Source organism: Varanus komodoensis, unplaced genomic scaffold (genome assembly GCF_004798865.1).
Source record: "Varanus komodoensis strain SLA01 unplaced genomic scaffold, ASM479886v1 scaffold15, whole genome shotgun sequence".
NCBI classification, from domain to species: Eukaryota; Metazoa; Chordata; class Lepidosauria; order Squamata; family Varanidae; genus Varanus; species Varanus komodoensis.
Window position 1 is genome coordinate 27,307,827 of NW_025335440.1, and position 26,943 is coordinate 27,334,769.

At 41.2% G+C, this 26,943-nt stretch overlaps 1 protein-coding gene across 1 annotated transcript in view; it reads left to right on the forward strand.

Annotated features, from left to right (window-relative positions):
* Positions 1–26,943, forward strand: part of ZNF804B (zinc finger protein 804B) — a 231,742-nt gene that overhangs the window by 131,502 nt on the left and 73,297 nt on the right. The window lies entirely within an intron of this gene.

Sequence of the window (26,943 nt, forward strand, 5' to 3'; positions counted from 1 at the left end):
TTTTTTGTCTATCTCATTGATGGAAAGAGATATAAGTAGGTGCCAATTGCTTCTTTGCTCATTTTGTAATAAATTACAGGATTGTTGAGAACAGGATCAATACAAAATAATTCCAAAGTCTATCAGCCTAATTGTATTGGAGAAGATACAAAGCTATTGAATATACATTGCCAAAGCATTACTTTTATTATATAGCAATGTCTTGCAATGACATATGGGGAAACTTTCAGGGAAAACAGCTATGAGAAGGCACAAATATTTACTAAGAGATGGAAAAGAAGAGTGGTGATCTTATTGTTTTTAGTATTACAGAAGATGGATTGATCCTACAAACTGGTTGGAAGAGGAAATAGCTCAAAGATTTGTTAGAATTGTATGCATGTATTCTCTGAAGAAAATTAAGAGGGTGGCTACAAGGGGAAGGGCTTTCTCAGTGGTGGGACCTTGACATTGGAATCAGCTCCTCAAAGAGGTTCACCTGCATCTTCTTTCTACTCTTTTTGGTGCCATGCAACAACCTTTTTATTTGCTCAGTATTTTAAAGGCTAGTATAATCTATTTGTTGTTGTTAGTCGCGAAGTCATGTCCAGCCCATTGCTACCCCATGGACAGCATTCCTCCGGGCCCTCCTGTCCTCCACCATCTGCCGGAGTCCACCTAAGCTCACACCAACTGCTTCAGTGACTCCATCTAGCCACCTCATTCTCTGCGGTCCCCTTTAAAAAAAACTCCATGTCTGTTCATTGTATTTCATTGCTACTGTACTTCTGGATTAACTTGAGTTGTGGCTGCTGTGGGAGTTTTCCTGCATCCTGTTGTTATTTGATTGATAAGTATGTGTGCCTTAATTTTTTTGTTTTTGTTGCATATGCTGTGGTTATGATTTTGTGAACCACCCAGAGAGCATTTTGGTGAGTAGGTGGGGTAGAAATTAATTAATTAATTAAATATGTCAACCCTGACTAATGATTTCCACCACATGTTTTTCTTCTAACTTATTGTCAAGTTGTTTGCTCTTGCAACCAGTTTGCAGGATCAGCCTATTTTCTGTGATGTTCAACAAAGGAGAAAATCTGACTTTCTTGATATCTGAAATTTCTTATAAGAAACTCTAAGGTCCTTTAAGTGTGTACTTCAGTGTAAGGCTTCTAAAAACTTTCTGTCACCCTTTCATATAATATAATATTATTAGGGCTACAACATTAACAGCTTGATCTACCCAGTTCATCTTTTGGAAAGTTTGGCCCCTGATTAATCAGACTACTTCCTGCCTTCTGCTGACCTGTTTGCAATAGATGCCTCAGGATGCTCTCCCCCTTACCTTTCTCTTGCACTTTTCCTAAATCTGCTCCTTGACTGGTTTAGCCAGAGGGACAAGTAGGTATGGATGTGAAATTTGTTGCAGTTCATTTCTGAGGAAGCTTTTACCATTCCACACCTTCCAGGCCAAACAAAAACTCAATTAGCTATTGAAATCCATACATCCCTGAGCTTGTAATTCAAGCTCCCCTTTCATTTGAAAGCACTTCAGAAATGTGCACAAACATGCTTAAATTATAGTGGAAGTATGCCTACATTTAAAAATGTACACAATAGATGTATACATTTAGAAAAATACACATAGATTTTCATGCCAATAGCAGAAAATAACACAAAAATAATGTAAAGACATTGTGGAAAAGCTAAATGAACTATGCAGGTTCTTTTGCCAGATGGTACCATAATAGAAGATGGAGCTTGTATCTTCCATTTAAAATGCACTAAGAGTAATCCCTGTCCAAATTAAATAGCTACTGCTCTGGAGGCTGTAAGGCATGGTTGGAAAATAATCCCTTTCCAGGGGTGAGGAGAGGTTTAGCTGTACACATAATTCATTCCAAATTGTGATAGACTAGGGCCTTTGGTATGATTAATGACAGCTAATTGGAGGATGTTTTACATATGAATTGATACTATCTGTGCATTATACTCCCCACACACTACCTACACTTAACAAAGCAATGGTGTATTTGTCATATTTTGCAGCTGGTTCTTAAGCCTGATTCACACCCAAGCCATGAGCCAGGGTGATGGCCCTTTCCAGCATGAGCAGCTGCAGGGACACTGTACCACTTAGGATGCTGTTTGTGTGAAGTAGCTTCGGTGATGCAGCAGCAGCAGAACATAGCCTTGGACCTGGAGTTCCCAGCAGTGCTCCCAGAGGACTGGTAGTCCCCTTGCTTTCCTGCTAGGAGAGCACTCTGGCCACCCCTCTTCAGCCCTTGGTATCATCCAGGTATATGTGGATGTCCAGCTGGGGCTCAGGCGCCTTCTTTTCTGCCCAACCGTGCTCTGTTTTCTTTTCCAGTTCAGGATGCCAGCTATCCCTGTACTGGATTGTACCCTTCCTGCCTCAAAGCAGCTTTCAGGCATATTAACATAATAAAACAGTACATTAAAATCCAGTAATGGTATCCTCTAAAAATCAGGTTCAGAGTGAAATGCGTGCTTCTTACATAGTAAAGTTCTAAGCCATTCTTTCTTCAGTGCAGCATAAATTAGAATTTATTCACTGAATGCTGGAAGCTGAAGCTGCATTGTACAAAGAATTACGAATAGGTTATGATATCCCACTGACCCCTAAAGTTATTTCACTAAAGGCATTAGGTAATAGAAGCCGCATGCCACACATCCTACAGTCCCATCCCTTATACACAATTTCATCAGTTAAGAAGAAAAAGTAAGGTAATGAATAAAATTGCCACTTGTAAACATGTACAGGAGGGAGGCAATACAGTGGAGGCAATTCAACAAAATCACTTTATATTTTTTCAGTGCTGGAACAGGTAGAGACTTTCTGGCCTAGGGCCAGATCTTTAGACAATGGGATCTTTAGAGTGTGTATATATATATATATATATATACTACTTCGGATTTGAGGTTTGTAAAACTGGTTGATAATTCTGTATGGTGTTTCTGGTAGCAATAAAGCATTGTATACTAAAATACTGTATTGTACAATATTGTATATTATTTCCTTGTTAAACAAAATAGAGAAAGGGCAGTTTGGGGACATGGTAGAAAAGTCACGGTGGATCATGGTGTTATTTCACAATCAAAATGGAATCCTTTTATTCTTGACTTATGAAATTGTATGTATAGGATGGGTTCATGGAATGTGTGTAGAACTGGGCTTCTGTTACCAATTTGTACTGCCCCCCTCCAAAAAAAAATACTTGGGTTGTGTCTACAGCTGAGTTATGTTCCAGTAGCTACTTACTGCTGTATTGCTAGCTTATTCTTTAAATCCTCAAGACCTCACTAGCAATTGCCTATTTATATTATTCTTTGACCAGCTTGCTATTTCAAGGACATAGCATTTCTTTTCTTTGTTTCTTTTTTCAGAAAAGAGTCATATGTAAATTCCCTTTTGATAAGCAGACATTTTATACTGTTTAGATATCTTTTATGCCCATTCAGTTTATACATAGGCCTTGAAGCCATCTCATGTCACAACATCTTTGTTTTCTAACTACACTTCTGTTTTGGACCATGAATGAAAGATGAGTTGGTTTTTCAGACACAAGGAGGGCTACATAAAACAATTTTTATTTGAAAGCAGCCTCAAGGTGCTAAACATGATTGGGTTGATATGGCTCATCTATTGAAGCATTTTGCAGGATCTGTCCTTTTTTTTCTTTACTTGAAAACAGCATGTCAAAATCTAATATTGTTAAGTTCAAAGAGTGCAATGGCCCATTTAGCCCCTCCGCCCCATATATATATGAGAGAGAGAGAGAAATTGCTATGTTATGTGAGATCGTGCAGTTCTTTGCCTCCCTAGAAATATAGCTCAGACCCAAATTAAGGACACAATCTTTAATCACAGAATCCTGCCCCTGAGGGCAAGGTTCCCCCCTCTGCCCACCCCACACATTGCCAGCACAGGGACCGTAACCTGGCTCAGGATCCCATCATGATGGTTGAGTGTATCTAATCCTTTGTTGCTTGCTGTGGTCCAGATCATGAGTTATGCACTGACAATGCATGAATGAAAAAATTGAGTGTCATGGGAAAACAATGAGATTATCATCACCTGTTGCTTGAAGCAAGAACTTAGAGCTCTTCTATGGCTGTGTCCATGCTACTTTGTAATAGCAAAGAAGAGTTTCATTTCATTGCAGCTCAAAACTTCTGTGCAGACTTATGCTGGTTAATTTCCTGTTTCTAATTCCTTTGCCATAGAAAAAAATCACCATTAACAAAGAAAGAAAAAGCCGAATGGTTTGAACAGATTGGATGCTGAGGGGTATATTGTAGAGTTCTAATCTCTTTTCAGAGTCACTGTAGCTGTTAGCTTGCATATCCCAAGCCCAAATTAGGACTCTCAGCTAAATAATCCCCAGGAAACCATCATTAGAACCAGACCTTGTTGGTGAAGTCACTCAGCTACCTGCTCTCCCAGGCCAAATGGGATAAGCACAAAATCCTATGCATCCATAGACAGAAAAAAAAATCACAGCTGTCACCATGCCCCAGAAACATGGGACTTGTTTAAAAATGCAGAGAGTTGCATGGTAAGCCAGGCAAACCACAAGGATACACTAATCCACCTTTCAGGCCCAAAGTAGGTCAAATCACCTTCATTTTCACTCATAAGTTTGTTCTGTCTCTTTTCCAGATTAATCTGCAATGAAATAAGCTGCACAAATATATGTAATTAAGTATTGAATTTTTATATGCATTTAATGTATATTATAAACACATTTCCTCTCAAAATTTCTGCATTTTCTCTTCTCTTAGAAATACTTTCTGAAAACATTTCAATATATTTTATGAGTCAAAACCAATATCAGAGTATTTTCAGTGTGCAAATGTTGGGACAACTATGTCCCTATCCAGACACTTTAAATTTCACATTGTACAAAAAATACATTTGCAAAGCATCTTTAGAGGAGAAGAAGCTCTGGTAGGATTCACAGCCAGCTGGTTTCAATGTTCCTGCACATCTACACTAGAAAAGTGGCAGAAATCGTACACAGACTTGTGTAGGCTTGTTCATATTTTGTGTTTCCTCACTTCTGCAAGCAGTCTTGCCTATTTGCACTTCTAATCTGCACTGGTGCTATTGTTAGTAAAGTCACTGGAATATGGGCAGAGTGGCCATTTCAGTGCCTTCTCCTAAGACTTTTCCCACACATCACTCAAGCTGGAAGTGTGATAGCAATATGAGGTTATCTGCTTGCTTTTTCTTTGTTATGAGAGTTTAAAGCTACATCATTCCTTGATAGCGACAGTTTCCCTGTTTGCTGAACTGACCTGCTAATCCATTCGAACCAACATTGACGCGAGTGAGAATTTCTCTTCTGAATGCATGGGGTGTGGTGAATCAGTGCTCTGATTCACACTACCAACAACTGGCAAATCCCAAGTGTGGAAGTGTCCTCAGAAGCCGCAAGCCAAAGTCTGTCTGTTGCTTATATTTCAATCGTTAATGATTTGGATTCAATATTCGCATTCCCGATTTGATGTTACCTGCTAAACCTCACTGTTAAAATGGTTGATAGAGTAGGTACTGTTGTTCTACTTGGTTCTACTTGCTTTCATCCATTTATATCAGTGACAGGTATTTGGACCAACAGCTACCTTTGTTATGAAGCTGTCAGCCTACTAAGCTGTCATCATTGAAGAAATTTTGGGTCCATTAAAAAAAAAAACTATCACAGAAGACATCAGAGCTAGTGTTTTCTCTTGAAACTAGCTGTCAGAATACTTGCCTGTCCATCAAACTGCTACACTACATTGATTTATTCAAAAATATGCCCTTGCTGCATTTAACTACTGATTCACTCCAGAACTATTATTCATAATTACTCTCTGACGGACAGCCAGAGCACTATTCATTCTGACATCCTCATCTTGTCTTCAGTGCTGTCTCTCTTTTTTTCCGGAAATAAAATCAACGCCTTAGAATGTCCACTGATCACTGCTTTTGCGGCTGCATCCGACCAGTGCCAGAGCTTTAGTAGCTATCATAAAAGTCGCTGAAAGCTCATGCTAAAGGTTGCAGTAATTCTAGGCAGGGTCAATTGTCTGCCCAGGCTCCTTCTACAACATCTGAGCTAATTGTCCACCACTCTCAGACTGTTACCTTGCCTGCAGCCAAACAGAGCAAAGCAAAGTCAGCCACTGAATGGCACTGATGGGGAAGATGTGAGACACTGGACAGCAGCACAGTATCTTCTGAGCAGAACTGTATCAGAACTAAGAGCATCAGATTCCAGGAACACTCCAGAAATTTCAGGAAGTCATGGCTTTGTTGAGGACCCACTGGCTGTTTGCTGGGGCTTTCTGGCTCCTTCTTGCTGCCTGTATACCTTTTTCTCTCCAAGTATGTCAAGCAATGGCTTCAGCTAGAGCAGCAGCGGCCTAACCCTTTGCATCCGCTTCTCTCTATTGGTGGTTGGGCAGCTTGCACTCAGAGGAAGACAGTAATGTCTTGGAGAAGATGCCAATGATTTTCCAGTCTCTCTTCATTCCCTGAAGAAAAAAGGCTTAACTTTTGTGGAGGGCCTTAGTCAACACCAAAAACTCCCCCGTTTCTTAGGCAGCCGACTCGAGGTGCACACTTCCTGGTGCCGAAAAGATGCTTGAGGACCATGCTGGTGTCCCCTGGAGTCCCGCACTACTGGTTGCCCTCATGCCTTCCCTAGTGAAAGGTTTTCCCCTTTGAGGCACTGGGAAGGCTGACGAGTGGTTATGTCTGGGGATTGAATGGGGCTGACTAAAGGGCTGTGCTCTCCTTGACTGGGGCTCTGTCATGACACACTTGTGGTTTTGTGTGCCTCTGCTTCAAATGATCATTACAGCCCCAAGACAAGCACTACTGTGGTGATGATAGAAAGCACTGACAACGTTTTCAAATTGTTTCCGTTCTCATGGGCAACAGCTTCCATTGGCTACTGCTTCTTCTATGTTCCTATAGTCTTCCTCGTTCCACCTGCACTGTCCTGCCATCTTTGGCCTGTACTGTTGCTGCGGCAATCCTTCTGATTTTGTTTGCAAGTGCTTATTAGAGCTTTCCGCCAACTAGAAACTCTCCAGAATGTTTTGGATTACAAGCCTCAGTATTCCTGATCATTGGCCATATGGACTGGGGCTTTGGGAATGGAAGTCAAAACTGTTGGACAAGGCTGGCTTCTGATATTATTTCATAAAACCTGAAGTGCCATGATACCGTGAAGAGAATCATCTCGGTTGGTATAGCCCATTAATGGAACAACAACATGGTGATATGAGGTCAAGGATAGTGAGGGCACGGGGACAAGAAAAGGATAGTGCCAACAGGACTGCTGTGTTTGCCACAAATGCTGAAAACTGCTGAAATGGGTGGCACTTTTGAGCACTCATCAAAGGAACGCCAACGTAGTTTCTTTTTAGTCCTTAAAGGACTGCTTTCAGAGTGGGGAGAGAAATAAATATCTTTCCAGGGTTTAGAAATTAGTTATAGCACTGGAAAACATTAGAATGCTTCAGAAGCAAAGTTACTTTCTTCCATAAATGTACAGTTTCTCTCTTCCATAAAGGAAGCAGTTAATTATATATTGTAAAAATTCCTTTAAGACTAGAGTGCAGTACTCTAAAGGATGCTTCACATTTGTTAACTTTATGAACATCTACCCATGGAAGTGGCCTTCTTGCATGCACATTGTAATATGTGAATTAGGAGCTGATGGAGTCGTGTGACAGCAGCTTGATGAATTTAAGTTTTATTTGCAGGCACAGTTCAGATAAGATCCATGTATAAATGTGTGACCTATTGGGTGTTATTTGGAGTCAGAAAACATTTATTATAAACAAAACCTCCAATGCGTTTGAGGTAAAATAAAGACTGGGAGAAAATTGTCAAGAAGCAGCTGACAATGTAAATCTCAAGCAACCTCTTGCTGACACAAGCTTGGTGCCCTCAGGGAAGCAGTGCAATGGGTCTTTCTACTTGGAAGCTAAACATACATTTCCTTGAATAAACATTGTTAAGGATGCAGAAGCTCCATCCATACTGGGGAATTTTTGCTAACACCACCACCAGTTGCAAATATATCATAGAAATATAGAAACAGTGAGTCAGAAGGGGCCTCCCTGGCCATCTAGCCCGACCCCTGGCTCCTGCTGGCTCTGCATCATGTCCATTAAAAAAAATATGTCATACGCCCACCATTAAGTATATTGAAATAGGCTTGAGTACTTTTTGACTTCATTTTTATCCTGCTTTTGCTCAACAGAATAAAAATGACATGCCTGGTTCTCTACCCCCTGTCCTTTTACAGCATCCCACTCAGGTAGGATAATTACAGAGACAGTGACTGGTCTTGGGTCCCTCAGGAAGTATCATATGACTGAGAGGAGATTTAAACCTGGACTGCTCCAGGCCCTACTGCCACCTCCCCAGTGGGTACCTCTCCCTCTAACACCAAGAAAGTTCTCTGCCCAAAACTCCATCTTCTTTCACCTGCCACATGCATAATTCTCCCCCTGATGTATGTTAAATTTATTTGAACTATACTATTCTAAAGCAGGAATGCCAACTGGACATAAAAGTGTATTTATCTTTAATCAAAAGCATGCTGAATACACTACATGTGTTTTCATGCTATAGGAGAGCTCCTACCAAAACTAGAACTAGGCTGAATGTCACAGAAAACTGTTTTTTCTCTTTTTCTCTAGCCTTTTTCCCTTCTCACGGATGCTTGAGATAGGTTCCTTCCCACCTTGGCTTCTTTGCAAAACGGTCAAAGCTAAGCAACCAAGAGAACACAATGGTGCAAAATATATTTGCTTGTGAAAAGGGCTGGTGTGATTTATACTTCTTTCATAGCAAGGACCTCAACCTTTCCTCCCAACAATCCACAGTCTGGTGTACTTTTTCCTGAGACTGCGTGTGGCTTTGGCCAGGGACCCATGGCTGTATGCAATGCTTTTCCTCTTCAGCTTCCAGTCAGCTTTCAGATTTTACACATTGTAGCCCCCAAAAAAATCACCCTGTCAAAACACCCATTTCATCCAGCATCTAGAACAGAGGTTTCCACCTTCAAAAGTGATATTACTTTTGTAGGGAGTGTGACCATAAATCAAACCTTTTCCAGGGATGCAGGCAAAAGAAAGGTTGAGAACTGCGAATCTAGAAAAACCTAACACGTGTAACATTTGGGGTCTTTCTGAACCCCAATTTGAATTCCAATATATTTAAGGAGTATAAAATTTCCCCTAATATGGTTTTGTTTATCATGATAAAGTTCTCAAGACAAAACAAAATACCAAGACCCCAGAAGTAGATAACACATAAGGTGGAATGTTATTGGAATGCAAATTTTTGCATATACAGTTATGGGACATTCACATTGTGTGAACTAGCAAAAGCATCCCAATGGCTATTGTTATGCAGATTTGGGGATATTTTATACCCCAGGAACATTTGAGTTGTGGGAAGAAAACTGTAAAAGTCTGGTGGCTAAAATTTGAGGATATTGTTTACCACTATGCTGGTGACAAGCTCTTAGAATGAATAGATTGTAGGACTACTTATGTGTAAATTTCAGAACAAAATGTGATCCTGGGGAAAGCAAGTTCCACATGAAGCTTGATGAAAAGGTGTACTTCTTATTGTCCTGAGCTCTTACAATCTTGAGAAAGAATGGGAATTTGGACCAACCTGTGGGAGAAAGTGGAGGACCACACCAGTTCCTTCTCATTAGCAAAGATGGCTCATACCCCTGCTTTTTTCTGACAGTTTTCCCCTTGACATCAACAGAGAGAAACCAAACAGGGAAAGAATGTATTTGGAGCCTCTCTGAGCTTTAAGGTAGCACTGTTCCATCCAACCTTTTTGTAAGTTCTTATACTTCTCATAATTACATTAAAAAGTGTCTACTGACTTATTAATTGATTGAAAGATTTCTGGGTTATTAGTCTAATTAATAAATTAAATGGTACAACTGCAATCAGTACTAATTCTTCCTCTGCTTTACAAATGTCCTAGGCCTGATTTCCTCAAAAGATCAAGCACTACTCAGACAGTTTTAGTGTGACTAACACCGCTTGATTTGCTAGATTAATTTATTATTAATTCATGATACAAAAAGTTATTGTGTTTCCTTGATATGTGACATGGTCAGGAGATCTTTGAATATGGCCTCCTGTGGATTTTGTTTTTACTATTTTGTAGTCTCCTGGTTTGAAGATCAGGAGACAGTTTCTCTGAGAGAGGTAGTTTAAAATTTGCTTCCATGCCCTTGGTCCAAAATAAGCTATTTGCTATGGCCTCCCCAGTGAACACACAAAGCTGTTAACTCAGCAGGTGGGGTGTGCAAGTCTGGTAGGTTGGGAGGATGCTGGAAGAATCTGCAACTAATTCAAATGAGTTCAGATTTCCATGAACTTTGCATATTTGCAGCAGACCAGCTTTTCCTAGTCATGCAGACTTGCGGACCTTAAAACCAAACCAAACCTCTGGGAAATTGCACAAATTTGCATTTCCTTTCACACACATTAGTGCTAATGTGAATAAATGTTTTTGTACACTTACATGATTGGAATCAATTTCTTGTACATCCTTAAGACATCTGAATCTATCAGTGGGGAGATGATGGAAGCAAAGACACTTGACAATGAGCTGAGTACAGACAAAATGGATTTAACAAAAATCTGTAAATCCTCTGTGTGTGTGTGTGTGTGTGTGTGTGACAGAGGGAGAGAGAGAGACTCTGCAAATGGTGTCTCTATGTGTTTTTTTGTTGCACTGAACAAAAGTAGCTACAAAGGGGTGAGGCCAAGGCATGATCAGAAGTTTTACACCCACTTTTCTCTATGGGCTGTTTTTCACACAGCAAAAAAGTATGTGAGCTCTTAACCTATGCCATGCCTAAACTGAGCCTTTACACCAGGGGCCTCTGCTTTTGCGTTGGAGCTCAGCCAGCATCATGTGCAATGTGATACACGTTACATCGTCCTTTTCAAAATTCCTGTAATATTATGACTGATCAAAACTAACAGGATGATTCTTATTGAGTCTGTGCATTGTTATCTGGCTGGTTTTGTTCTTCATGATACCATCAATCACATCAATAGGAGCTGACATCCCTTTAACTGTCGGTTACTGAAGCATGCTTTTGGTTTGATCTGTTGCATAAGTTGCTATTACTATGGACATCTTTCGTGATAAAAATGAGAAAATGCCATTTTGGGTATCCTTCCAAGATCTGGCTATTAAGATATTGCTAGCAACTATATACAGGAAGAACCGTTTCATCTTATCTGCTAATGCTTGAGAGACTCCATGTTGTCGTCAGAGAACTCAGAAACATTTTCTGCTCCAGTGGAATGTACTGTAAGCCTTGGCTGTGGCTTTTGATCAGAACACCAAGTGTCAGTCCTTGAATTTGTGCTTTGCATTTTGATATATATTAATTCAAATATATGTCCTTTGATTTTAAAAAGCAAAACAAAACACAAAAGCCAGAGAAAAACAAGCTGTTTTTAAAGGGAATGCTGCTTCTGAAAAACTGTGAATCAGGGGGATTTGTAGCATGCTCTTGGTAGCTAACCCACTGATTATGACCTGGTCTATCAGCTATGGAGCTCAGGGCTTGTTTTAAGTCCAGCTATTATATGGTGGTCAGGTGCCCTTTTTTCCCCCAAGGGCAGTCCTCTGTCAGAAGGGCTGCTAGGGACCTATCCTCTATTTGGATAGTGGTTCTGACTAGGGGCATTGCTAGATATTGAAAAGATCTGGGGCTCAGACCCAGAAGATTAAAAAAAAAACAAACTTAAAAGCACAAATTTGTATATGGTAATTGATGTATGCTTTGCAGACTCTGTGAGTGTGTGTTTAAAGGTTCCTGTACAGATAATGTGTATGAACAGGCAAGAGGAATGCATTTGATTTCAGAAGAAATCCTTGGAGAGATAGATCCATGTGGGTCAGCAGGAGGGGAAGCCCATGTGGGCAAAAAGCTGGGTAATCCAGGGAACAGAGGACAAAAGAAGCACCCCATACCTTTATTTCAGCAAGTGCCCATGTTCATCAGGTAGGGTAGGTGGTCTTATTTATTCATTTTATTTATTTATTTAAAACATTTCTATGCCGCCCCATTCGCCGAAGCCTCGGGGCATCTTCAAGTGATTGGGGCTCCCAATAAAGATTTGGGGCTCCCACTCTAGAGGGCTGCCCTCCAACACCACCTCTGGACCTGTCCCAGCCTAGTGTGAAGACAAAGAACTGTTGTCCAATTGACACATGGGCCAAAGGCTGAACTGGCAGGCTCATGGGTCTCGTGGTCACAGCCTTCTGAATTATTGGGTGATGTATTGCATTTCTAGTTAAATTATCGTTATTTCTTCGGTGGTTTCTTTACATATATATTAGCATATGTAAATGTAACGCACATCACTGTCCTCTTTTGTCCTTTCCTCAGTGATGTCTTCCCCCTTTTTTGGCAATTTGTGAGTGCCCACCCTGTTGGAAACCTGCCCAGGTCCACCCCCGTGAGGGCTGGCCCCCTGGCCCTACCCCCCTGAGCGCAGTAGTAGTGACAGACATGAGGAGGTGGAGCTGCGGCATCCACTTGCCTTATGCTGTCACACAGGCGATCTTGCAGATTAAAGAGGGCGCCCCACTGGGATATCTTGCCCAGTCCCCCACCCTAAAGGAAAAATGATGCTTGGGCGGAGGGGGGGGGCTGTATCATTACCAGGCCTTTAAAACACAGCGAAGTAGACATGGTAGGAATAGATGCAGAGGTTACAGTTCACCAGGACTGCCCTCTTAGCTTTGTTTTCAGGGATATAAACCCAAGAACAAGCCTAAGTGGGACTTTTTTTCTGTATAAATTGCAAAGAAATAGTTTTGTGCTGCACCTGGACACTTTCAGGTGGCTGAAGATCAAGGTGTTTTGTCCCAAGCTGTTGCATGTTTTATTTTATCTTTTCAACTTGGCTGACAGGGGTGAATGGGACACGGGCACTTTGATCTGAACGCAAGCGCTTAGAAACACAGCTGTCTAGTTTGAATCACCAGATGGATCCCTCCCTCACTATTTGTATGAGCCAGTGCACTCTTTCCAAGAAAATATTTCATTTGTGTACAAGTCTGAGCTGTGGGCACTGCTGACTTGATAACTATCTGATGTGCATGTACCTAGTGTGGGTTTTTCACACCGCTTCCCCGGCCTTTACACCAGGGCCAGTGTGAAGCAGCTACCCAGAGGCAGTTTCTGGAGGATGGGTGACAAGGAACATAGAGAATTGTGTGTGCACTTTAAGCCACTGGGTGACCTCTGGAAGTGAGTTTTCACTGCTGCTCTGGCAAGCTTCCGCACATGAAAAGAGAAGGGGGCATCTTGTCTAAGGGATCCAAGTGTCTTTTAAATCTTTATTAATCCTTAAAATGTAAAATACAAGCAAAAGTATACAATAAAATGAAAACATACACATTAAACCTACAAATAAATGAACCTCAAAAAACATTGTGCATCCCAGCACGGAGACCATTGGATACATGTTAAAAGTTCTTTCAAAAATTCTTTCTGAAAGCTCTGTTTCCCCCTCCAAAATTGCAGTGACTCCTGTGAAGGTTCAAATACTTTCCCCTTTTTAATACATAATAAATGGACACCAAATATCCTCAAAATTATTCTTTTTATATATCCTTTTTCACTTTAATCTCACAAGTTAATTCATCATTAATAGCTATATCCCAAACTTCTCTACACCACTCTCACAATTGATAATTGTGTTTTATCTTCTATAATTAATCTTAAAGCTGTTATTAAGTTGGCTATTAATTCTTTATTACTCCAATTCCATTGTTTTCTATCAAGGCTTCGGCAAATGGGGCGGCATAGACATTTTCTAAATAAATAAATAATGTGATCTCAGGACATAGTACAATCTTTAAACTTAAACTTAATATTTTACTACTCCCTTTAAAACCCTCTTTCCAAAATTTTGTTATATATTCACATTCCCAGAATCCAAGTGTGTTGCATCAGCCCTCCTTTACATTAATTAATGGGATAACTAAAGAAGTAAATAATTTGAAGGCTGTCATATGAAACCAAAATGAGCAAGTTTTCAGCATTGTGTTGCATCTGTATGTGCACAAGCCCCATTTATGCTGATGAGCCTCAAAGCTGAATGCTTCTATGGGGAATCATTCAAGCACTCGTCCTTTTCAGGTGTTCAGTGGCACAGTTATCTATGTGGAGAGAAAGAAAAACGTATTCCATGTGCAGCACTTCTGCATAGATCCTTAGGGATGCATGCAGGTGGAGGTGCAAAAAAGGTACAGAATCCCATTTGTGCTAAAGGCCAGATACTTCTTTGGAGAAGGTCTCAGGGGTTGCATATCATAGACTGCAAGCAAAAGAAGATGCTACCAGGAGATCAACGTACTGTAGCTTATAGTGCTGCTAGTAGTTAAACTTTGGAAGAGACATTTCAACCATTTGGAACGGGGAAAAACTGCCTAAAAACAGGGAAACGATAAAATCAGTGGCTAAAGGAAAATGGGTGTGGTCAGGGGAGCAGGGAGCGTTCTGGGGATCCACAGAAGGCTGGTTTTGACCCATGAGTCTCAGGTTTTGCACCCATCCTTTACAATGTGTCCTCCCACTTCACTGATTTTAAAACATAGCCAACTGGTGTACTGGTTGTTTCAGTGTACAGTATAAATAAAATGTAACCAGTGTCTGTCAGAAGATGCACAAACAGATGCATCAAAGGGACTGGTATGGATCTGATTTGGATCCACATGGATCTTTGCAGGATGTGGCAGAAACAGAGAGTCGTCGTACTGCATTTGAATGTCTGAAAAGGGCTGTTCAGTCCTCTGCATAAAATTTGAAGTGGCAGAATAATCCAGCAGCAGAAAGAACTTCAGATTAAATAAACAGAATGTGGAGAAACGGAAACAGTCCAAGTCCAGGGCTCTTCATTGCTCTTAGAAGTATGGATTTGAATCTCTGTGTATCTGGCTATGTTTATACTGCTGAATAGGGGCTATCATTTGTTTTTTTCCTGAAAAGTCCATCACCTTTTAAAACTACATGTCAGGCGGGTCCAATGTAGCCCTCTCCATGCTGGGAATAGCTATTTTAATTGAATTGTGCTGGTGAAGCTTTGTGAAAATTTTGTTTTCATTCAATCTGAGTAAGAATGGACCACCATTCAGACATTTCTCCATATACAAGATGGAAAAAGCTTGAGTTTTCCAAAAACAAAATGTGCAAGAGAACCAGACTGACAACTGTGTTGATCCTAATGCTGATGCTTCGTGTGTTTGCTGGGAGTGTGTTTTAGCCTTTACATACCTGTGTAAAGATGTAAGTTCTAGAGCAGCCTTATATGTGTTGGTATCATCCAGATGTGTTGGACTACAGGTGGTGTATTTACCCAAGACAACTTGAGGCACCAGTACAGCCAAAGTGGTTCGAACCTCATTATTGGTTCCATATGATCCCACCTGAAGTTCTACTTTCTGCAGCAGAAGGCAGGGGAAAGGGAGGACACTGAGATGATCAAGCGGGGGGGCGGGGGCTTAGTGCCCTTTTCATAAAATCACTTCTCTCACTTCTAACAGGGCTTCTACTGGCGTGGTGCTCACTAGGATGCAACCTTAATTATGTATTTTTAATATTAACCACAGAGATCCCCTTGGATGTGGATTAAAACCATTCACTGTGAAAACACATTGTGTGACCAAAGCTGTTTGATAAATGCAGACCATCAGAAATACCAAAAATAGAAAATACTTAGTCACACTTGGGACTGAGAAATTCCACATTCTAATTAGTGCCATCTCTTTTCTACTTTGATAGCTTTTTATTTTTATTTTATCAAAAAGCATAACAATTTTCCACTAACTAAAAGACAACAAGAAACCCTTTCTTTACATCATGCTGTAATTTTTATTGGTACAATCAATATAAAAGGCAAGCACTAGAACCTTTTAAAAATCATGGCAATCAGTTTTAATGACTTCCACCCCCCCACCACATATTTGATAATTATTTCTTTGGGCTCCCCTTATGCAGTCTTTAATTGGATTGCATGCTCTTAAACTTAGTGTTCAGCTAAATTTGCCGTTATTGGGTATGAAAAAAATCATTGAAAGAATTTTCACAACAGATTACTTTTGGGTAGGGAGTATAGTTACTATATCTCAAGAGTATTTCTATGTTTGACAAGGCTTTTAGGGTGCAACTGTATACATGTTAAGATAGGAAAAAGTCCTACAACTTCCAGCATGCCCAGCTGGGCATTTTAGGACCATCTTTGTTTAGATATGCATAGCATCGTGTCTTTTATCATCTAGCTCTGTCCATCTAGTGGGCACTGCCTATCTGGGTGGCATGGTCTCTGCAGGTCACAGGCAATGAGCCTGGGGCCATCGGCATGAGGACTCCGTACCTCTTAGCTGTGCTATTGGGACAGGATCATGGGCTTAGAGATTGGAGTAGTTGGGTGAGGCTCTGTCTCTGCTGCAGGTGGCAAAGGCTTTGGGCTTGTCCTATCTCACCAGTGGCTGGCAGTCTCTGCACAGCTGTGGAAGTTCCATCATCAGCTTTGGACAAGCTGCTTCATCTTTACCTAACCTATTTTACAGGGCTGGTGCTAAGGCTCCATTCTGAAGGCAAAACTGGCAGGCAATTCCACTCTATATGGGGACCCTGGTAGCAGAATAAGGGTGTTTAATCTTGCCTTCTGTTGTGGTCTTGATATGTGGGGTGGGGGGAGCATGCCTTATATTTCCCTTGGGAAAAAAACTGCCATGGACATTGGTTTTCTTCTAATTCAAAGAGCAAGCACTTGGTCACCTATTTGGACTGAATGCAAGAGAGGGCAAATGGTTATAAAGCCCCCTAATGTCACCAACAGGGTCCCAGTTCAGATCAAGGTCCCAGTGCCTGACCTTTACTTAAAAAATATTAATTATCATGGAAGAGTTAATTGTGTGAATGGTCTCTTGTCTAGACTGGCTCTCTCTCTGGAAGTAGGAGCCAGTGTGGTGTAGTGGTTGAAGTGCTAGACTGGGACTTGGGAGGGCCTGCTTCTAATTCCTGATCAACCATGAATCTCAGTGGGTGACCTTGGGCCAATCACGGATTCTCAGCCTAACCTACCTGCCAGGCTTGTTGTGTGGATGAAATGGAGAGAATGAGCATCCTATTAGCCGACTTGGAAGCACTGCAAGAGGAAAAAGGGTTACAGATGCAATGTGGTCCTGGGCATGGCGGTGGTGATGACACAAATGATTTTTTTTTTTTTTATGGCAAGTAACCTGATACAGCTGCCCCCTTCCGAGCTTGCTTTTCATTACATATGCAGTGGCAAACTGCCTGCTAGCAGAGGGATTCTGAAGACTGACCCACACGTCACCTCCGCTATCATCTCGTCCTTAGGAAGCACAGAGGCTGCTGGTGCCCCTTGACCGCTCACCAGTGGTGGTGCACCTCAGCTGACAATTGGACGAGGGCAGACTTCACACTGCTCAGTAGTGGTGTGAGCAACAGGCCGCCTTGTGCTGGCCTTCTGAGCCCAGCACATGGTGGACCATCCCATCACCACCCACTGCTCACTTTCGGCCATTCGTCCTACTCTCGTCGGTGCTCCTGCAGTGTCCCTGGGATACTGCAGAAGGACCAAGGGAGGAAAGGGGGACACAGTCCTCCATGGTGCCTCATTGCTTGTCAAGCACAGGACAATTTTCTGATGGAGTCATAGTTGGGAGAATTAAACTCTCCTTCCCCTGCCCTCATAGTCCCAAAGCTGATCGTGCTTCTGCAGCACAAAGAAATGTGCCCATTCCTTGAACACAAAGGATCTAGGTGGTCTTTTGCAATCAGAATGCCAATCTGTCATGTCTTGGTAGGCCCAAATTAATTAAATGTGGAAACATTCACAACTTTGCATCCCAGATATAGCTATTGGTAAAGAATTCCTGAGACTGTTTCGCTGTAATGTTGGACGCACATGCAACAGCCTTCTGAAGAACAATAAATGGAGCCAACTGTCCTCTGGAGAACTGATTGTCCTGCCACTTCTGGGAAAGAAGGTGCAGAATAAAAGAACCAATGTACAAGGTCATGACTCTGTAACATGAGAACTTAGGAAGACAAACAGTGGAGTTCCAGCCTCTGAAAACTAAGTAGATAACGTGCTTTGAATGCAAGGCAGGAATAGAGGATTTGTAAAGATTTTGGAAATAGTTCTGCATGAAATAGCTACCAAGAGTGGCATATAGAGAAAACAAGTGATCAAACCTAAGAATAAGGGGAGAAATTGCCCTTAGACCTTTTCTTGAAGATTTATTAGTACCCCAAATAGCTAGCCATACAGGGCATTGCAAAACAAATAAGTAGCTGATACCATCTGCACAAAGGTCACTGTTATAATGGAGGAAGATGCGAAGAAAAGAAATTCATATGCTGTACCATCCCTAAAAGAGAAAGCTGAAAGTTTGTGAAAACTTGGAAGAACCAATGCTACCTCTGACTGAATGCAGAATATATTCTATAACGCTCCACATTTCTGCAAGTCTGTGTATCTGCCATTGATCTATTCCTGCTGGACCATTTTGCAAGGGCCAGTGATTTTGGACATATGGCCACTCTTTCTTTGGAAGAGTTCCACCCATTGCTTTGCCCCAGGAATTTCATGTTTGGCCATGCTTTAGGGGAGCATCATGGCCTTTGTACTCAAAGCAGCCATTACAAAAGTCCCAAACCTCTTCTCAGATCCATTTTCATGCTTCACAACCAACACATCTAAACTCTAGTGCAGTGGTAGATCCTGGGTTCACATAAATGCAGTGGTCTTGCTGAAGGAGAAGACCCCCAAGGGAGTCTTGCCCAGGGGCCTTCCAAATCCTTAAGCTAGCACTGATATTCTGGTGCAAACCAGCAAGGTTCCTTTTCAGTTGTATGCATGTGGAAAGTCTCCACTGGGAAAACCTTCATGAATACATCTCTCCCATGTTGCTATATAACAAAACATACAGTATCTTTAAATTGCATATATGCATTTTCTATTTCCTTTCTTAATCTTAAGCGTACACTGTATGTCTTACCTTGCATACCAAAGAGCTGAGAGTTAGGAAATCAGGGTCATCACTTTAAGGCAATGTATTGAAATTTCTCTCAAGATTACATGACATTTGAGCAGAACAACCCAACCTTATCATAATTACTGCAATTTCATGGTGTCGTAATAGTCCTTCGCTTTGCCCTCTTATCGTCAGCATCATCTCTGTTGTTCAGCTGTCTCAGACCTGCCTCCAGAGGGGCTCTCAGTACATCTTCCTTTCCATAGGCTGAAAGGGGAAGGTTTATGGCAAAAATAATTCATGAAGCTAAAGCACCCCATGGATAAGACAGCCTGTGATGAATGTGGTCATCAACGTATCCAAAGGAAAGTCCAGTTCCTTTCAGAAGTTCATTAACAGAGGAAGCAGTCTTTAAAATCTATAAACTAGATGTTTCCTGTGGTGTTTGCAAATAAAATTGTTCAAGTTTCTGTGTTCTGTCACTGAGGAGTAACATTTGTGACCAGGAAAAACTGTGAGAACCTAGATGGTGTGTCACGGGAATAGAACAGCTGAAAATTCTCATCTGATTCAGTATCATTACAGCTCAAGGTTCTGTGTTGATGCAGCCAGATACACTGCAATTCATCTTAAGAAGCCTTTTAATTCGTCTTTGCTGGCATTCTTTTATGACCGTTGTTTCAGCGCTGACCTTGTGACCTGTACTGTATTAGTTTTACTTGGGAATGTAGTTCAGTGCTGTAATAGGGGTTAGTGTAAGAAGTTAGGGGTGAAAGGATGTTAACAAATAAAATATTACAATACCCTAAGCTCAAGATATGCCTCAAGAACATGTTAAAAAAGCAAGATCTCTAAATAATGGAATCTTTCAGAAACTACTGTTTATAATTCTGTAGACTGAGCAGAGAATATATTAGGAGGGGTTACAAATTTCCCCAAACACATTTTACAGACCAGAAGTTATGCAGAAGTAGATTGATGACAGAGTTTTCTCATGAAATTGTTGTCTTCTGTCACTAATGTAACATCCTCAAATTTTCAGCCTCTTACCATTAAATGTGTTTTTGGAATGTCATAAAATTATGTGGGAATAAGATATTCCTAGAATCTATCAATTTTGCCACTGAGGTGCTTTTATGGCCCTCATTGTACCCATGGATTTTTCCAAAGAAATCTGGTCAAGGGGGACAGGCTTAAATACTCTGGATGTCAGTAGGTTGGAATGTGCTATTAAAATTAAATGGGGAACATTTACCTCACCAAAGAGAGATTACTTAAACTTGTAATATATGAGATTATTATATAAAATACTCAAAAGACAAAAATATTAGAAGTTGTTAATTTTACTCAGAGTTAACTTTGATGCATTTCTGGTTGTATAGCAGGTACATTGGAAAATGTTGGGGTAAAAAAATATTACCCCACAAATATATTTGGGTACACATTTGTGCATGTTGGATAATTGCATGCTATTTTAGAGCACACTTGTATATAACTATAAGAGCAGTGCATTCCCCCAGGAACTGGACAAGGGTAGGAATGAGTGAGCAGGAAGATGAGTGCTGGTAGCTGAGACCTTTCACCGTTAATAAAGGAGGACTTAGAGTGGAAAAATGAAAAAGTTTCATGACTACTTCAGTAATAACTTAAATTATCATTAAAGTTAGCTATGTTGACAACCTCCTTCTTTTCTTGAAATTTGTTCAATTGTGTTAAACTTCTTGAATGACTTAGTTTTTGGTTTCAGTTTCTTCCTGTGTGTCCAATAGTTCCAGTCCTTTAATTATTCATCATTCACATCATCTGGTAGAAGGCAACTCCATTCAGGACATGAAATTCCATTCAGGGATGAAAAAGAACCCTGACCTGTATTCTTGGAAGTAGCTAGAGATGAAGCAGCATCTAGAAGTAGGCAGAGATGAATTCCTCCACCTTTGATCATTCCAGGAAATCTAGCACCATGCAAAGGTCAAAATGAAAGTTTTTCAACTAGAAAATGACAATGCTCCATCAGGCAAGTCGTTTGCCAAGAGGGGTGTGGGGAATTCTCTGCTGGGGGGTGGGGGGGGATACTAATGCTTTGCCAGCATACTGACTGGAGATATTGGGAGCTGAAAACCAACTCACCTGGGGGCATCAGTTTTGGGGACACTGGTGTACATCTCACCTGAAAACAAACTGCAAGCCTGGGAGGAATGAATACCATTAAAAACAAAAACAGCCTATCTACAGTAAGCTTCCCTTGGGTGCACTAATGTTGGTCATTTCAAACAAACCATTCCCAGCTCTAAATTAGGTGGCAGAACTCATTGCGTGAGAGTTTTGGCAGCACAGAGTTAGGCATCTGAATTGGCGTTACTGGAACAAAGCAGCATGCTAAACTGTGTGCTTAAGTATCCATTATTTTGATGGGACATAAATGTTCCTAACTTTCTTTGGACTACATCAACCGATGAGTAAAAATGCAGCCATTTATTTTGTAAACAGCATGGTCTTTTACATAACCCATTTGTAAGGGCTGAGAAAGATGGACATGATGCTTACACAAGCCAAGTACAGTTAAAGAGTAGGCTGGTAATGGGTCCTCTTTTACAGAGAGCAGGCCTCTTTTTGAAGGGCTGCCAGAGGCTGTCCTCTATTTGAAAGATCTTCCTGTCTGCTCCCCGTTTAAAGAAATTGAATGGAACAATGGTTGTTCACCACTAGTTAGCACCTGGACAGCAGAGGCATGAAGCAGTTCCGGTCACAGGGATCCTCATTATTGTGGAGAGCCAGTGTTGTGCGATGGTGACAGTGCTGGGCTGGAATTTGGGGGATCTGAGTTCTAGTCCCCGCTTAGACATAGAGCTCACTGGGTGACTTTGGGCCAGTCACAGACTAACCTACCTCACAGTGGTGTTTGTTGTGAGGATGACATGGAGAAGAGGAGGACGTGTGAGACTCCTTGGGTTATTGCAAGGGGGAAAAAGCTAGAATACATATGTATTAAATAATACATGCACAAACATGTTTACATATGCAAATATTATGCAAATTACTGTGTTTTGTCTTCTTTCCTGGTGAGGGCATTTCTCCCTTTTTGGTGATCTGTAAGTGGCCACTCTGTGCAAAAGCAGTATCCTTGTCAATGACATCCTGACATTTGGTCAGGCAGGGAGAAGGAAACGTAGGCATACAACTCTTAATTGGCAAGGTAAGTAATAATCCTTTGATTACAGTAGCTAAAGGCTGTTCTTTAAAGGATTTTACTTGTCACATTTAATGCTGTTTAATCTTTGTTGGCATTTTATTTCATTAGGCTGGCTTTTTCATACTGATGACTCTCTCCTGTCATTGTTCTGATTCTGCTAATGGCTTGCCTCCACACTACAGAGATCTAACACACACACAAATAATATGGACATATTTATAATCCTGAGGGATGCTGATTGCTTTTTCCGATCAGATTTTCTGGGATTAAGATAATACATTATTGCAAATGTGGTGAGGTATTTTTCACTCTCCTGTCTACTAGGCACCCTGAGCAAAGCTTGTCTTAATCTGCCATGACTTAATCTACCTAGAAAATACAGCGGGCAGTTGGCAAGGGAGCCAGCAAAGGGTCCAGGATCATTTTGGTATTGCTCTTCCATGGTAGTTTGATTTTGCTTCTTAAAATCGACATGCCTACCCTACAGTTCTATATAAAAATGGCACAGGTATTTATAATCTATTTATGAATGTATTGGAGGGAGGAATTCAGAGCAGTTATATTTTAAAATGTATTGTGTTTTTGTATGTCTCAAAATGACACAAAGAAAGGCTGTAGACCTTCTTCTCTTAATCAGGCATTATCTGAAATGTTGGTTATAATATTAAAGATAATTCCAAACAATACAGCAAATCTTATTTCTCTAGCGCATAGTAGATATTGCTCAGGTTTTGTAATTTTTTGACATGCTGAAGAGATAACATTGTGTATTCACTGAATAGATAGTGCAGAATGTTATTTCAAGACGTTCATTAAAACAGTTGGTTAAACTATTGTAGATAATCAAATGTAACACAGTACAATTCTGTGATGCATATTCAATTGCTGTGTCTGATCAACTCTGTATTTACTGTATAGGCATGTAGAATTGCAACTATAAGAATGAAAAGCATTACTTTTTTGGAACATGCTATCATGTGCTGAATGCTTACAATCCTACCACTCACTTGGTTTGGATCACCCCAAACCAATACTGTGGGTGCTTAAAGAGCAATTCGGTCTTCAAAGGATGTCCCATTGAGTTCTCCAGGCCTTACCTCCACGTAAAAGACTACAAGATCACAGCCTCAGCTTTGCTGTGCTGTGATATCTGCACTGGCAAATCATGTTTTGTAAATGGTTGGCCATGCAAACCCAAAGATTATGATTTGAAGTATGTTTCCTAACTAGGGTTTGTGATGTTATTTGTTGCAATGTCTGAACAGGCAACTTGTAGTTACTTTTATAATTTTGTGCTGCTTCCTGAAGCTGAGCTAGCGAGGAGAATGTGGAAATGGGAATGGGTTTATGTATGCGTGAAGCTAAATGCTAGCTAGGCGAGTGGGCATGGACACCAGAGAAGCTCTTGTTGATCTGCTGCCCATGTGGAAGTTCAAACTCCAGCTCAAGTTTTGAAACGTGACATGTTATGAAGTATGAATTGAACAATAGATCATTATATCTGAAGAGCTGGACAATGAGGGATGTGCAAGACATGTATTTATGCTTTCATGGGATCATAGATAGTAGAATTGGAAGGGACCAGAGGGCCATCAGGTCCAACCCCCTACTCAGTGCAGGACTGTGGGTTAAACTATCCCGCACAGATGGCTATCCAGTTGAATCTTTAATGCCTCCAGTGTGGGAGAGCCCACAACCTCCCAGGGTAATTGGTTCCATTGTTGTTTTTCCTGATATCTAGCCAGAATTTGGCTTCCTGTAACTTGAGCCTGTTATTCTGTATCCTGCACTCAGGGATAATCAAGGAGAGATTGCGACCTGTCTTTGTGACAGTCTTCCTGGTACTTGTAGAGCACTCATACCTCCCCTCAGTCTTCTCATCTTGAGGCTAAACATGCCCAGTTATTTCAATCTCTCCTGAGAGGACTTTGTTTCCAGTTCATCCTTGCTGCCCTCCTCTGACCCCCTTCCAGCTTGTCTGCATCTTTCTTAAACTGTGCTGCCCAGAACTGGATACAGCACTCCAGATGAGGCCTAACCAGTGCTGAGTAAAGGAGAACTAGTACTTTATGGGGTTTGGAAGAGATACTTCTATCTCTTTCTCTGAACTGGGAAATATTACTACTTATTTATTCTATCCTATTTAAACTATTTCAATAGTGCTTGATATCCTGTGATCCCCAACAGTCATCCTATGGCCCAGCCATAGAATGTTTCAGATGCTCAGCTCCAAAGCCAGAAAGGAGCTCTGATATGGCGCTGGAGATCCATGGTGTGAGAGCAGCCTTCTTCCTGCCCCATCCAGAGTGGCTCTGGCAAACAGCTGAAATGGACTGTCTGGCTGATTTGGAGGGCAGGAGCACTGGCGAGGCCGAGGGTAGGGCCTCTGCTCTCCTTCTGCCCTGGGCAGGATGCCCATAACCCTCTGACTTCAGAGGCTTACAAGCATCCTAAGGGACTGACAGCGAAATACATATAATATAATGTAAAACAATATGAACTCACACACATTAAAATAATTACAACAGTAGAACAGAGCAGTGTCATGGTCAGTTGCAAATCAGGGGAAGTGTGACTAGACAGACACGTCTGCAAGAAGCATTCAGAGCTTGCCACAGTCTCCTTTCTCAAACCACAAATGGGACAGCATTCCAGAGGACGGGTGCCACTACTGAGGCGGTCTGCTTACATGCTGTTACTCAGCAACACATTGTAGGCTCTGGGACGACCAATAGGGTGTCTTTCAAGAGAGGCTGTTGAGAGTCTGACTTAAGAGGAAGTAGCCTCCCCTGGCGTGCTTGAAATATCTCCTGGGCTGATTTGGTATATATAGAGGAAGGTTGTTTGCTAGATGTCCTGATCTCAGGTTCTTTAAAGCTCTGAATATCAGCAACAAAACTTTGAGCACAGCTTGGTAGCTAATAGGCAGCTGGTACAGTTTTTTTAGTGCAGGTATAAGCCTGCACTAACTCTCTCTCTATTTTACATATGCACAACTCTATTTTATTTTTTCTTTGCAGAAATCATCCAGAAATCATCTGTCCTTTCCCAAGTATTGCCTTTGCAATATTTATTGTTTTAAAATGACGTGCCTGATATTAAAAATGGGTTTTGCATGTACTGTGTGAATGTACAGATACATCTAAGCAATAATTCATCAAAGGATGCTTGCTGTTTCATAAAGGAAAAACGACCGAAACATGCTGGTCTGTTCATGCATGTTTTCAAAAGGAAGACACACTGAGTTCCTTGCGGGCTTCAGTCAAACAAATGAATGCATGGGGACAGAATATGAGACACAAACGTGTTCTACTGACACGGGGGAAAGTAACCACTCCTGCCAATGACAGTAAAATCCTACTGCACACCTGCCATACATGACTGCAGATGGTAGTGTGGATTCCTGCAGAGTCTGGAACTTGGAAGCATCCAAGGAGGCTTCATGGCTTGCATGAGAGTCCTCCAGAGAGCAGATTAGGCCCATGAAGTGGTGGGTCCCCTATCTCAGATTTATAATTTAGCATATAAAATTGTACTATATGTGATATTTTGGAAATCTACCAACTAATCATCATCATCATCATTGTCAATGTCAGCAAGCAACTTTTCTAATAAAATAGCAACCAATATATATATTAGTATTCAGCCAGCTCCTCCATCAACACCACACACGCTATATATTTATTTTTATTTTTCAATTTATATCCTGCCTTTTTCCTACAAAGGGCTCAAGGCAGCTTACATCTCCTCCTCCATCTTATCCCCACAACAACAACCCTGTGAGGTAGGTTGGGCTGAGAGTCTGTGACTGGCCCAAAGTCACCCAGTTGGCTCCATGGCCGAGCGGGGAATAGAACCCAGATCGCCCGAGTCCCAGTCCCACGCTCTTAACCACTACACCACACTGGCTCTCCATATATGCAGATGGATGGATAGATGTATAGATAGATAGATTCAATAGCACATAAAATCAAAATTTATATATCTTCACAGCAATGATCTAAGAAATAGGAAAACAATTATAAATTTCTACACCATACTTATTTTCCCAATTCTCAAGAAATAGTTCCGCTTGCCGCTGTTCTTATCCCGCCATGTGTTTGGTTTGGAGCAGAAAAGAGGGAGTGTGAGACACCACACTACTTGGCATGCTGCTGGGTATCCTCCCTGTCCCATCCCTCTCCTCAAAAGCCCATCTCCAAGGTTGCTCTTGAGCCAGCCATGAGGGTAGAGTCCCAGATCCAATCTCAGAGCAAGATTCTGAGATCAGAAAAGGGACTCTGAAAAATCCAATGACCATCTAGACTGTGCTATAAATCATCCTATTCATGTTTGCTTAGAAGTAAACCCACACTGTTTAATGGAACATACTCCCAAATAAGCACACACTGAAACCTGAAAAGGAGACATGTTTTAGATTTGTACAAGGAGAATTGCAAATATACTCAACCAAGAGTGTTCTGAATTGCTGCCTTCCATCTGTATACCAAAGGTGAACAGACTGGCAACTTAATCTTATTTCATCACTGGTGATAGCCTAGGCTATGCTTGAGAGACAACATTCACTTAGCCCTGCAGCCCTGCCCACCAACATTTTGCCACGCTCATTCCTCAAGATCCGTTGCCAGAGTCTGCCAACTCCCTTTACCTAATGGTGAGGCCAGCTCCGTACACA